Here is a 12,902-nt window from a genome sequence, read left to right as displayed (position 1 = left end):
GTCTGTGATGATTTGTAGACCTTATACTATACACCTGTGCTTTCTTTTTTCGTCCTTGACTGATTTCCGGAGGTTGTAGCTGGTAATTTTGTTTTCATCCATATCCCCAGATATCTGACCAGAGTTAAATGCTTTGGTCCACGCTCTCAGTTTTGCGCAGATGTTGCTATTTACTCATGGTTTCTATTTGGGATATGTGCAAATTGTCATTGTTGGGATAACATCCTTTGTGCATTTCCTGATGAACCCAGTGACTGAATCTGTATACTCGTTGATGTTATTGTCGGAGGCGACCCGGGAACATTTCCCAGTTCACGTGCTCAAAGCAGTCTTGTAGCATAGATTCTAATTGGCCAGACTAGCATTCAACGGATCTTACCACGGCTACCTCCTATTTAAAGAATAATAACTTTCTCTAGATTCCTTTTGTCCAGGTTGGGGGAATAGAAAGTCTTAAGGGTTTGTACATTCCTACAATCACACCATGAGTTGTTGATCATGAAACATACTCCTCCGCCTTTGTTTTTCTCATAAAGCAAATTGTTTCTGTCTGTGCGGTGTATAGAAATCCCCACAGGCTGTATAGTCGTATCAAGCACCTCCCCCATTAGCCAAGTAAAACAGATTACGTTACAATCTGTCGTATCTCGAGTAGGAAATCTGTGCTTTTAGCTTGCTTAGTTTATTATTCACAGACTGTACATTAGCAAGTAATATACTAGGAAGCAGAGGGTGGTTTACCCTTCTCCTTAGTCTGACTAGAACGTCAACTCTCCTAACCATTCTACAGCGGAACCTTTTTGGGAGGGTTCCCGTGATGATTGGAACTGCTTCGGATAATCCAGACAAAGGATCCGACTACATTTCTAATTGGGACTGAAGAACCCAAGTACAAGCAGTCTCAGTTTAGATGTAAGACTTAAAGCGCTAGTGTAGCCTGAACCATACACCAAGCATTCTCAGAAGAATACTTTATTTTTGGCTGGAGTTTAGGCGGCGCTAGTGTCAAACGCACAGTCTTTGGCAATTCCAACTTGTAAAAGCCAGTGTTCTGCTATTTTCCAACCCTGGTGTCAGGGTTGGTAATTGACCTGTGTCATGACTCTCCTGTGAGGGTCCAAGAGATTAGGTTACAGTGGATCAGCTCTACAGATCCTTCTCTCTCCCGCAGTGGGGGAGAGGGATGGAGGTGGGGATTATATGACACCTCACACCCATCGTAAATTGTAAGGCAGCAGATGATTCCTCTCTGCTCTAGTATGGGGACTGGAATGTCTTTTTCTGCCTTATGAGAGTATACCTCAAAACTACAACATCAAATAAATTGACTTTGGGACAATACATTTCATCCTCCAAATGCTGGTAAGGATAAGAGATGGAATGTGGAAGATCAATGTCTATTTTTGTGATGTAAGTAAAAGTTCAATGAAGACGTTATGATGAAAACATTGTAACTTGAAGAGTTTTCATGTGTATATGATGTTTACATACTTTACGTTGTGTAGAAAATATCCAGATTAAAGAGAGTGTTTTTGTGACGATGAGACTGTGATTTTGGTTATTTAAATGAGATCATGGTAGATTGTGATACCTTGCCTTGTAACTAGCTATGCCCCGGGGAACCCAGAGCAAGATGAAAATGGACCCTTTCTACCCGAGGGTATAAAGCACGAGTTAAGAATTAACATATTGGAATAAGATGACCACTCGTTGCAGCCGAGGTATACAATTATAACGCAACACGAGGTTGAAGAAGACAAAGAAAACCTCTTATCAATGCTATGGTGGAGTAGCTAAGAAGGGGAATTTAAGCAGGACCATCCGGTGATTCTCTTCAAACAATCGGTTGTCTACACGGCTTTCCGACCCACGCTGGGAGCATTGACACGGCTGATTATCTGTCCTCAGAAGACCACTCTTACAGAACGAGTGCAAGGAAACAGACAACTAAGTGAAGGGACATTGTGACATCTTGTGGACAATCAGAGTCTTGCACCTGAGGACGAAAGACCAGGCCATCCAAAGTGGGCCCAACAGTGATATCCAACAGATACCCAACGGAGACCGTCAACACGTAAATGCATGCATTACACTTCTTACCCTTAAGAGCGGCAGTTCGGGGCAAGGTATTAAGGCTAAACTAAGCGTAGTTTACAAATGTATCCAAGTGTTGTTTTTCTCTCTTGCTCTCTCCATATTTAAATCTCCATCTTGTGCAATGTGTCATATTGTGTCGGTCCTCTAGGGACCTGTTGTCATTGTATTCAGTTCTAATCAATAACCTAGACTGTGTGTGTGTGTGTGTGTGTGTGTGCGTGTCTTATGTTATCATTTAGCTTGTTTGTAAAAAGTGATCAACTCAATTTGTGTGGTACGGACTGATTTGTGAGACCTGGGTTTGTGCAGATTTAGAGAGTCTACGACATTCAGAATGAGACTGATTTTGACTGTTATGATATTCTTATATATTTTTGAGTTAATTTGGGAAATGGTAACTCATTAAACAAACTTTTCCTGAGGTGCCTCAAGTTACTAATGAGTTAATTGTTACATGATTCATTTAATCATGTAATAATTCAACATGGTTAATTATTCAATAAATAGCATGTCATCACATGAATAATAGTCACATCACGACACCCGTCTAATATCAACTCACTTGCGCTGAGGTGGGAGGGGTAAAATATTTTCGGTGTGGCCTCAAAAACATACTCCAATACCTACTGGTGATATTTAAGACTCACCAAAAGCCGGGTTTAGCGGTAATGCAATTGGTTATGGCATGGAGTTTGCCAAGCGGAGGCACACAGTAGCCTAATCAGTAGGCTGTAACCAATGTTTAAAGAATTATCTTGAGCAGCAAAGAAGTCAATTTATATTAGACATAATTTTTGACCATGCAGCATATGTGAAAAAATTTGGGCCTATGTGCGACGCATATTTAATGAAAGGTGTCCGTGAATTTGAAGTATCTGTTTAGGAACATCAAGTCATTACAATAGACTGCTTATTGTTTTTCCGGTAACAGTTTATTTGACTAGTCTGCAAAGCATCTACAGTTTATCAGTAACATTTCAACTAACTATCTACTCACCCTAGCTCTAGCCCTAACCTTAACCCTTATCCTAACCCTACATTTAACCCTTACACTTACCCTAGCCCTAACCTTAACCCTTACCCTAACCCTTATTCTAAACCTAACCTCAGCGAGCAGTTGCTTATCAACAGATAGTTTGTTGATAGTATGACCAACTGTGGAGCATCTACAGAGGGAAAATCCGGACTACCCAAATAAATTGACTGTTTTTCTTTTATCATTTTGTAAAAAGAAATTGTCATTGTCATTGTGGGAATTCCGATCTCTATCCTTGGTGCTGAATCTGCTTGCAGCCCAGGCTATTTGTCTGCTTGTTTGTTTACCTTTCACTTGGCAAAGTCACGAACAGGCCATATCAACGGCGATGGTAGGCTAATCTTATTAACGTTTGGGCAATGTCCAATTGCCCATGGCTCGAACGTGCAGTGCACTTTCGAAATGTGAATGCAATGTGTGTAGACTAATATTTCCATTTTGAAGCAAATAAAACAGCTTGATTGGCTACATGTTGTTATAACTAGGCCTATTGTAGGCCTATTGTATTGTGTGTGTCTGCTCGGCCATGGAAATCCATTTCATGACTGTGAAGATTGCATGACTGTGTATACACCTGTCAGCAAAGGGTGTGGCTGATATAGCCAAATCGACAAATTTGAAGGGGTATCCACATACTTTTGTGTATCTTCAATGGATAGGACAAACATCCATGCCTCCTGCCGAAGAGCCCTTAGGCCTACATGTGCACACATTGCCTTATGCTCATGGAATGAGAGATATGATTTATATCATTCTGACCCCATCCAACTTAGAAATATTGTTCTTATTTTTAAAAAAATAGATTGATGGTTTTTAATTTAATTAGATTAAAAAACAAACTTATAAGAAATATTTGCCGTCCATTGGTTTATGTTGAGAACATACATGACTCGAATGTAATGCAATTTCGGCTGTTATTTCTGGAGAAGTGTAAATATAATCTGCACTATAACGGTGAATGGACATTCCCCCTTTTTATATTGTATCTTTGTCCAGCTCCTGTGAAAAGTTTGGATGTGCGTATAACCCTGTTAGAGGAAATTATAGTTTAGATGATTAATTATGTATACATTATTGATTAGAACCATTTATTCTAATACTATTATGTTATGGTATGAAAAGTAAAAGTTATTGGTTAAGCTGTTACTGAAAATGTAAGCAGAATGAATTAATTGTCTGGGCCTCTTGGGAAGTTAACGGGGGAGCAGGCTATAGCTTGTCCGACAGATAAGAAATGTCTGGGAGACGTTCCAGGCCTGATGAACAATGGGCTCTTGTGAGAATCGGAGAGAGGGGGGATAAACTGATGATGTCATGTTCAGTTTATAACCTGTGGAAAAATGTGTATGCTTCAGTACTCTCTGGAATTAAACACTCTTTACCTGGCTTTTAAGACTGGTCTCGATCTACTTCATGCATAATTAATGAACTTACAATTCATTAATGAATTAGAAATTAGTGCTAATTGATTTTGGCAATTAAAGCATAAAGGAATTTAGAATTCCTCTATCAATTTGGTCCTTCGATGTGCCGGATCTAAAAATCTCTCACTTTGCCTTGGGGTAGTACGCTGGAAAATCGTGCACGGACGAGTTTTGACTCGTTTTACTAAAGACCTGACCTCTGAATTGAGGTTAAAATTGAAACAGGCCTGCGTATTATCACAGAGGACAGAGAGGGTGACTAGATTCAAACGAACAATGTTTTCCCAGCCGGCAGCAGGTAAAGTAGCCTTTATTCTCGATTCTGGGGGGATTTGAGCTCTTTAATTGATGTTCTGAAATTTTCAGAAATCATCAATAATGGGGGCCTTGACCATCATACACTGGGTTTTGTATAACCGATATACACGGAAGCAGGTTCGAAAATAACCTGTGGTAATGTGCACTACCATAAATAAACTAAAACTTAGTCATGAGTGGCACACCAGCCCGAGATTAAGAAGGGATATTAAATAGGTACTGGGAGATAGGACGGTGATTTTGTACAAATACTGGGCGTAGAGAGACGGCAAGCGCAAGATAACTGGATTGGTCATGTGAATAGTGGCAGTATTGATCACCGTCCCGATTCAACTAATACTACGGAAATATCCAAATAAGGAGGAGAGGGAATTAAAAATCTAAAGAAATGAGATAAAAGCCATTCTTTAGACATGACAGTTCCATGCGAGAGGGAAGTTTAACAAATAGTGGCGTGAGATAACGATTATTAGCGTTCTTTAAAAGCCCTCTGACACAACCGGAAAATACTAGGACTTTACAAACCCTGGGCTTATGGTTGTAAGGTTAGACCTAATGTTTGTTTCAAAAGTCAAAGCTATTGGTAAGGTTTCCATAAAAGAGCTAAACTTAAATCATGATTAGCGTTCTTTAAAAGCCCTCTGACACAACCGGAAAATACTAGGGCTTTACAAACCCTGGGCTTATGGTTGTAAGGTTAGACCTAATGTTTGTTTCAAAAGTCAAAGCTATTGGTAAGATTTCCAATAAAAGAGATATTAACCATAAGGTGTTAAATATTGGAATTACTAGGCGTAAGTAAATAAGGATTCCAATAAAGAGAAATTAACATAAAGGGTTGAAGATTGGAATTATTAGGAGGGGCAGGAATTTATTATAATGGGTAGTAACCCTCTTAAACTGCTTTCTGCAGAGACGGAAGATTACCGTTATATGAAACAAAAAGATAGAAGGAATGTAGATTTCTGTCCTAAATGGGAAAAAAGGTATGGTTTTGACGGACGCCTAGATGTCGAAAAGTTAGAATCCCTTCTAAAACAGATACAAAGGGAGCGAGATTAATGAGAATCCTAAACTGAGGGAAAACGTTTGGGCGTTTAAATTGGGGCTATTTTCTGTTGTCTAGATGTCGGAGTAACAAATACAGATAACTGTGAAAATGGGTATATTTGCGGAGAGTCTCGGTCAAATTCAGAGCGCTGGTGGTACAGTGGCGAGCGCAACAGTCTCACCAACGGTAATCCGCGGTTCGGTTCCCGGCCGAGGTATTTAACTAAAATTGATTTTAGATCGTAATTGACCTATTTGCATGTTTTGCCTGAAAAATACGGTCGCCAGTGTTTGCAAAAGATATAACTGAACGGATATTTTGTGTTCTAGATAGAATTGATAAAAGAAGTCATTAAAAATAACGGCGAGACAATTTCGATGTAAAACGCTATTTCGCCCAAAATGATCTGGTGGAATAATGTATTGAGGTGGGAGTCGTAATTAAATAGATGTATCATAGAAGAGAGTTACCTAAAGTTAAATGGAGGGGATAACGGAGAGATACAATACAATTCCAGCCTGCCTGGACGTTATGGCTATTTATGAATCAATTGACATGAGAAGTTAAACACAAAAACATGGTACGTTTAATGTTAGAGTATAGTAAATTGAGAAGTTCGGTTGGGTTTACTCTGATGATTAGAATTTAAAACTGAACTCAATCTGAATAGGGAATATATATTTTACAAAGGCGGGCAGATTTGTGTCTATAGCCAAGCAACGGAATTGCTAGACACTCAAATGGGGCTATATAGTGCAACGCTTTGGACTATAGATTAGGTAAGAATAGTTTAATCGTAAGAAGTTGTGATTGTTTTTCTGATTACTGATTTTTGGTTAACCAGTTAACCAGTGAATTTGAACAAAAAGTAACGTATTCTAAAAAAGATCTGATTTCCGTTCTCGTTGCGGGGAACAAATGAAAAGTCTTATCTTAAAGGTACAGTGCACGGTAATCACAGTGGTTTGAGTGTACGACAGTGGAAAAAATATTGTGGGACGACAATTCGAAGAGAAAAATAAGTTACATGATACATCAAGAGATTTAAAACGAATGACGTGAAGGGATCATAAGAATTATTGGGTGTCATTGTAGGAGTAAATATTTGGGTTAAGGGGATTTCCCTGTTCCCAGAGACAAGGCATTTTTAAGGCGAGCACTCACTAATGCTGGTCTGAGTTTGTAATTAGACAATAAATTAGTGAATAACGTATTGGAAATAGAGTTGTAATTAAAATACTAAGTCAAAGACGAGACAGGTATTTAGAGCAAAATGGATTCTAAATGATAACAAAGAGACAATTATGATTTATGCCCATCGAAAAGCTTTTATAAAATTGGCGAATTTAGAGATGTTGGTTGGGGTGGTAAATTATAATTCAGGATTAGAACAGATGTGATAAATTAGGTTTGGTTAATCGAACAAGAATTATTTACAATCCATTTGAAGTCGCTACGAATTGTCAGGTTGAGCGCTTTGTTTATTTGTTTATTGGTTATAGTCAATTTTAGGGTTTGATTTAACTTAGTTGAACAGTGTGTTCTGGCGGGTTTTAGATAGAACTCTTTGTTCCGGAACGGATGAGAGTTAACCAAGATAAGTAAATTAAAGGAGCCATGAGAGAATGCGAATGCATATTTATTAAATATCGGGGATTAAATGACGGATTCCTTACACTGTGAAATGTATGACATTTGCGGCAGAGAGAAAAAGTAATGCATTGGATAATAATGTTATCGGGTTAATTGTATCTAAAGGTAGCATGGTCATTTAAGTAAACATATCCGTAGACGATGTTTAAAACTTATGATTAATGATTTGAGTCAAAGGGGAATTATCATTAGGTTTTAGTTATAGTTCACTTATTGAGTTTCTGATTCGAGGTAGCATTAGTGAATGATAGTTAGGGATGTGGTGTCTCACTTTTAGAGGCCTCCTGGGATTATAATTTTGGGGGAGAGAGCAGCTTTAAACGACCAAATTGAAAAAGGTCTGCAAATTATATATATATAAAACAACTGTTAGAACGATTTGTTTTAGTGCAAGGAGATTTTAAAGAGGCACGCTCACATATGGAACCTTATGAGATGTTTTTTTTATGGGTTTGAATTATACAGGTGACTATTTCTATTGTAAGGATAAAAGGGATCTTTATGTCTAATATGGTATGACCCTTTGACCTTGTCATGACTGGCTTCTGAGGTCTGATCAGCCTCAGGGGAGAGTCATTTGTATAATGAATGGTGTCATATTGAGTTACTAGTTTTAAGGTAAATTCATTAGAAATGAAGCAGTTTTGGTTTAGGGTTTAGAATTACTGTTTGAACCGCAAATGAGAAAGTGGTTCAGGATTCTGTCTTATAACATTAGCTGTGAAGTTTTTTGAATGGGCTATTAGGGAGTTGGTATTGTAACAGAGAGAAAGTCATATTCATCATTGAGAATAAATAGGTGAAGATAACATATTTTGAGCCAACAGGGCAGGGAAGAAATTGAGGTATTTTTATTTGATTTTAACACCCGTGTACAAGAGTGTCAAAAGACGGGGGACATTACCTGTGTAATGGGGAGGGTGTCCGTATGGGGATTACATGATAACCAACTTGGGACAGTTCTGGGACTGGAGAAGAGGATATCCTTATAGCATAGGGAATCCCACAAAGGTGGATAGGTTTTCCATGATATGGGGGACTTTGTAAAGGTGATGAAATCCTACTAACCATCAAAACTATTAAGCTCTCTGATGCAGGCACTTACACCCCCGGACTACAAAGGACCGGGACAGACACGGTGGGTGTGTTTTCTATTAAGGTACTGCCAAAACCAGAGGTCTCAGACGAACCGGGGCCGGACACACTCCTCTACCACCCCTGGACCGAACCTGCCACCACTGTGTTAAAAATCTCATTCAGGTAATTAATGTTAGACTATTCAGCTATTGATCAATTAGGCACGGAGACTGGTTTTGATGGTAGGGACAATTTGTGGCTGTCTTATACAGAATAGACTTGCTTAGAATATGCTTCTTGCTAGTCAGGGGGGAGTCTGCAAGATGTTCGGTGAACAATGTTGTACGTATATCCCTAATAACACCAGTCCAGATGGTAGTATATCTAAGGGCCTTAATGGGCTTGATGCACTATCTGCTGAGATGAGGACCATGGCGGGGGTAGAGGAGTCTGACTGTCCACCTGGTTGGGAGCCTGGTTTGGTAAGTATACTGGTATGGTGGTTACTGGATTTCTGACCCTAATTCTTGTATTATTTGTTATTGATGTGATGTGCTGCTTGCATCATACCGTGTTTTAAGAAGTCTGTTACAGATGTGGTGAAGGCTTCAGGCATGATGCCTTTGCTTGATGCTCCAGTTGGAGAGGCTGAGGTGAAGCATGCTTTCAGGGGAGGATAAGACTGACTGAGGATGACCCATGTATGTTTGTTCTCCCTGTCGTGAAGGGTGGCATGGTGCCCACCTGGTGCTGGATAAGAATAGCTGAGAGGACCAGATGGGTTATAAGAATGCTTTGTTCTGCTTTACTCTGTTATCCATGACCAAAGTTTTATTCCACACTTTGCAAACACATATTAAATCCATGTTATTGTCAGATAGAATACTGAGGGTCCCAAAGGAGAGGGCTTGTTAGTGTAGGAAGGATTTTTAATATGGTTAGCATTTATTAGATTATAAGTTTTTAAATAGTATTATATTTAACAGGAATATAGGACATCTATGATGATTTAGGATTATTGTTAGGATTAAGAGAAAAAGCCTTTAGAGAAAAGCCGCTCATAGACATGTTCTTTCTAAAAGAAAATCCATGAGTTTAGAAAGACAAACAGTGAGGCATGTAGTTCAAATTTGGGAATGTGAAAAACAGCCACGGGCAAGCAGAAGAGCCCTCCCCCGCACTGCAGAGACCTTGAAGGTTGGAGAGCAGAGAAGTTTTAGAAGGGGGGCCAGGACGAGCAAAGATAACATAGTGGGTAGATAAGTTACTGAGTGGAGACAAAAGTGAGAATTGGACATGTGGAAAATGAAAGGGACACTCCTAAATGGAATTTCAGACATAAGCATAATTCACTAAATCTTATCTAAGTCATTGTATAAGAATAAGGCAAGGTTGTTACCTGGGCAGAGCCAGGTAACAAAAGGGGGATGGGTAAATAGTGTTCTAGAATAGGATGTGACCTACGGGATAATTAACTAATAAAACATTTTTTTGTTAATTGGTTTGACGAATAAGAAACTGTTTTATTAACCAAACCTGTATGTCCAAGAGTTTATGCACTACAGGTGAACTACAGGTGAAGACACTCAATCCAGTCCCGTGGGCCACCCGGATTCATATCGCACTGCGGGGGGGTAAGATACATATTTCTCTGTCGAACAAATAAACAGTGTTCGGGAGGAGAACTGGAATTAACAGAATTCCGGGGGCCATCTCTCAAATGAAGTAACCCTCCCTGTCCTGTCACCCCTGTTTTTGTTCATAGAAGTGAAGATGTGTCTGGCTCTTGCTAAGTGATGTGTTCTCGGGGAAAGGGTGGGGTTTCACATGGAAGCTGTTCATCTGAGCTGTCTTATCGTGGGTGACGTATTCCTGATACAGCACGTCCTACTAGATATGCGGAGAGTGGTAATTTGACCCATGGTTTAGACGGTGAGGATTTTGTTCCAAAATAGAAGAGATATCAGTGCAGGTTCCCATATTGATCGTGGACAGGTCATAGCTCACACTGAAAGGGATGGCGACGTAAACCCATACGCTCATTGTGGGATCAGGTGGAGTATAGTAAGGGTTGGCGTTTTGGACTGTGTTCCCGAGCAAAGGAAGTATTGTATAAAGGTGCGAATTAACATTAAGGTGGTCAATACTCAGGACCTCGGGTTATGGTATGTGGGCTTCGACCAGTTATAGAGGTGGAGACTGGGTTTGGGGAGTCCAACTTATGGTTGGAATGGATTCAATATACGGCCAGATCAGTGGCTAAAGAAGAATGTTATGCCTGTGCGAACGCTAACCCCCAGTTAACAACTATCCCTTTCCCACTGAACGGAATTAATTCCCCTAAGGGAATGGCATGTATGGTAAAGCTGTTCATGAAAGCAGGAATGCCAAATAATGACAGTTGTATTGATTTGCACTATTTATATCCTCAGGAACCAAGTTGGTACAGAGAATATGACCACTGACGAGACCATGTCTGAATTGACAGGCTGGTTGAACTCTGGGGATTTCAATAAAATAAAATGGGCCAGTGTCGCCATCTGGTGGTTGTGCGGGGGAATGAGTTTGTGGCCAGTATTGCCGACTGATTGGACTGGTTAGGAATGCCTTTTACACTCATACAACACCAAGACATGAAGTTAGCCAAACGAGAGAGAAGAGATGCTCCATCTGGGTTTTTTGGCGAAAGAGTATATATTGATAACATTGGGGTTCCACGAGGTGTGGCGGATGATTTCAAGGCAAGAAATCAGATACTAGCAGGATTAGAGTGGTCTACTCTCAATAAGAATGTAGACTGGATTAATTATAGTTACCAGAAGGGTTATTAAAGGGTTTGTAGAACAGACTGAAGCAACCAGCTGGAAGACCTGACAGAATAGAATTGCATTAGATAAAAGGAGGACGTGGGCATGGTAATCAGGACCATGTCTTACATCCCAGGTAGCACAGCTCCGGACGAATCAGTGCCCGAAGCCTCAGCTGTTTTGACCACCCTGGCTCACGGGTTGGCAGAAACTCTGGGGTGGATACTTCTCTGAACTAAATTGGGTTGACAGTATTTATGGAAAAATGTGGTGTTATGGGCCACCTTAACCGGTGTGACTGTGTTAGTCTTGTACGTACGTGGTTGATTGCGTGTATGTATGAAAGTTATTGTTTCCAGGACTCTGGAGAGATCAATGACACTACAGATGGTGCGTTATGGGCCGATTCCAGGTTCTGACCCATGGAGGACTGAAGGCATGTCTACAGAGGAAGTGGACAAATCTGGATCTGTCATTTGTGGGGAATTTATGTTTGATGAGAAATGTGTTGAGATGAAGGGGAATTAGATTGTAATTTGTTTCAATGATTAAACTGTTTTTTTAATAAAGATTGTAAAAAGAAAAAAAATCCTGAAAGAGGAGTTATGATTCTGAGGTAGGTTTAAAAACAGTTGGAGTTAAGGTTGGATTTGATTGATGAAATGTGAAGAGTTGGATAAACATTTATAATTGATTTGTTGATTATGTGTCTATTCATATGATAATCTGATAAACCTCTATAAAAAGGTTAGTTAAGTTCGTTTATACTTTCATTTTTTATGATTAAATAAAACTAGATGCAGAATTGAATGTATAATATTTGATCAAAGGGAGGATTGTTAGAGGAAATTATAGTTTAGATGATTAATTATGTATACATTATTGATTAGAACCATTTATTCTAATACTATTATGTTATTGTATGAAAAGTAAAAGTTATTGGTTAAGCTGTTACTGAAAATGTAAGCAGAATGAATTAATTGTCTGGGCCTCTTGGGAAGTTAACGGGGGAGCAGGCTATAGCTTGTCCGACAGATAAGAAATGTCTGGGAGACGTTCCAGGCCTGATGAACAATGGGCTCTTGTGAGAATCGGAGAGAGGGGGGATAAACTGATGATGTCATGTTCAGTTTATAACCTGTGGAAAAATGTGTATGCTTCAGTACTCTCTGGAATTAAACACTCTTTACCTGGCTTTTAAGACTGGTCTCGATCTACTTCATGCATAATTAATGAACTTACAATTCATTAATGAATTAGAAATGAGTGCTAATTGATTTTGGCAATTAAAGCATAAAGGAATTTAGAATTCCTCTATCAAACCCTCAATTCTAAGGCCTAGATTCAATCAGATCAAGGGCTAGCGGACACCCGCATGGCGGATGTTTTGGCGTGTCAGAGGTGGAACTGTGTTGGAGCCGTCGAATCGCTGAGTAGCT

At 39.5% G+C, this 12,902-nt stretch overlaps 1 long non-coding RNA gene across 1 annotated transcript; it reads left to right on the top strand.

Annotated features, from left to right (window-relative positions):
• The first annotated feature begins 459 nt into the window (after positions 1–459).
• LOC135573426 (uncharacterized) lies at positions 460–12,664 on the top strand. Its single transcript, XR_010464748.1, has 2 exons — positions 460–10,290; positions 11,823–12,664. It is a non-coding gene; the product is annotated as an uncharacterized LOC135573426 (long non-coding RNA).
• Positions 12,665–12,902: the final 238 nt, after the last annotated feature.

Source organism: Oncorhynchus nerka, linkage group LG9a (assembly GCF_034236695.1).
Source record: "Oncorhynchus nerka isolate Pitt River linkage group LG9a, Oner_Uvic_2.0, whole genome shotgun sequence".
Lineage (NCBI taxonomy): Eukaryota > Metazoa > Chordata > Actinopteri > Salmoniformes > Salmonidae > Oncorhynchus > Oncorhynchus nerka.
Note: the sequence above shows the minus strand (reverse complement) of the source record. Positions and strands in the feature narration are given on the sequence as shown.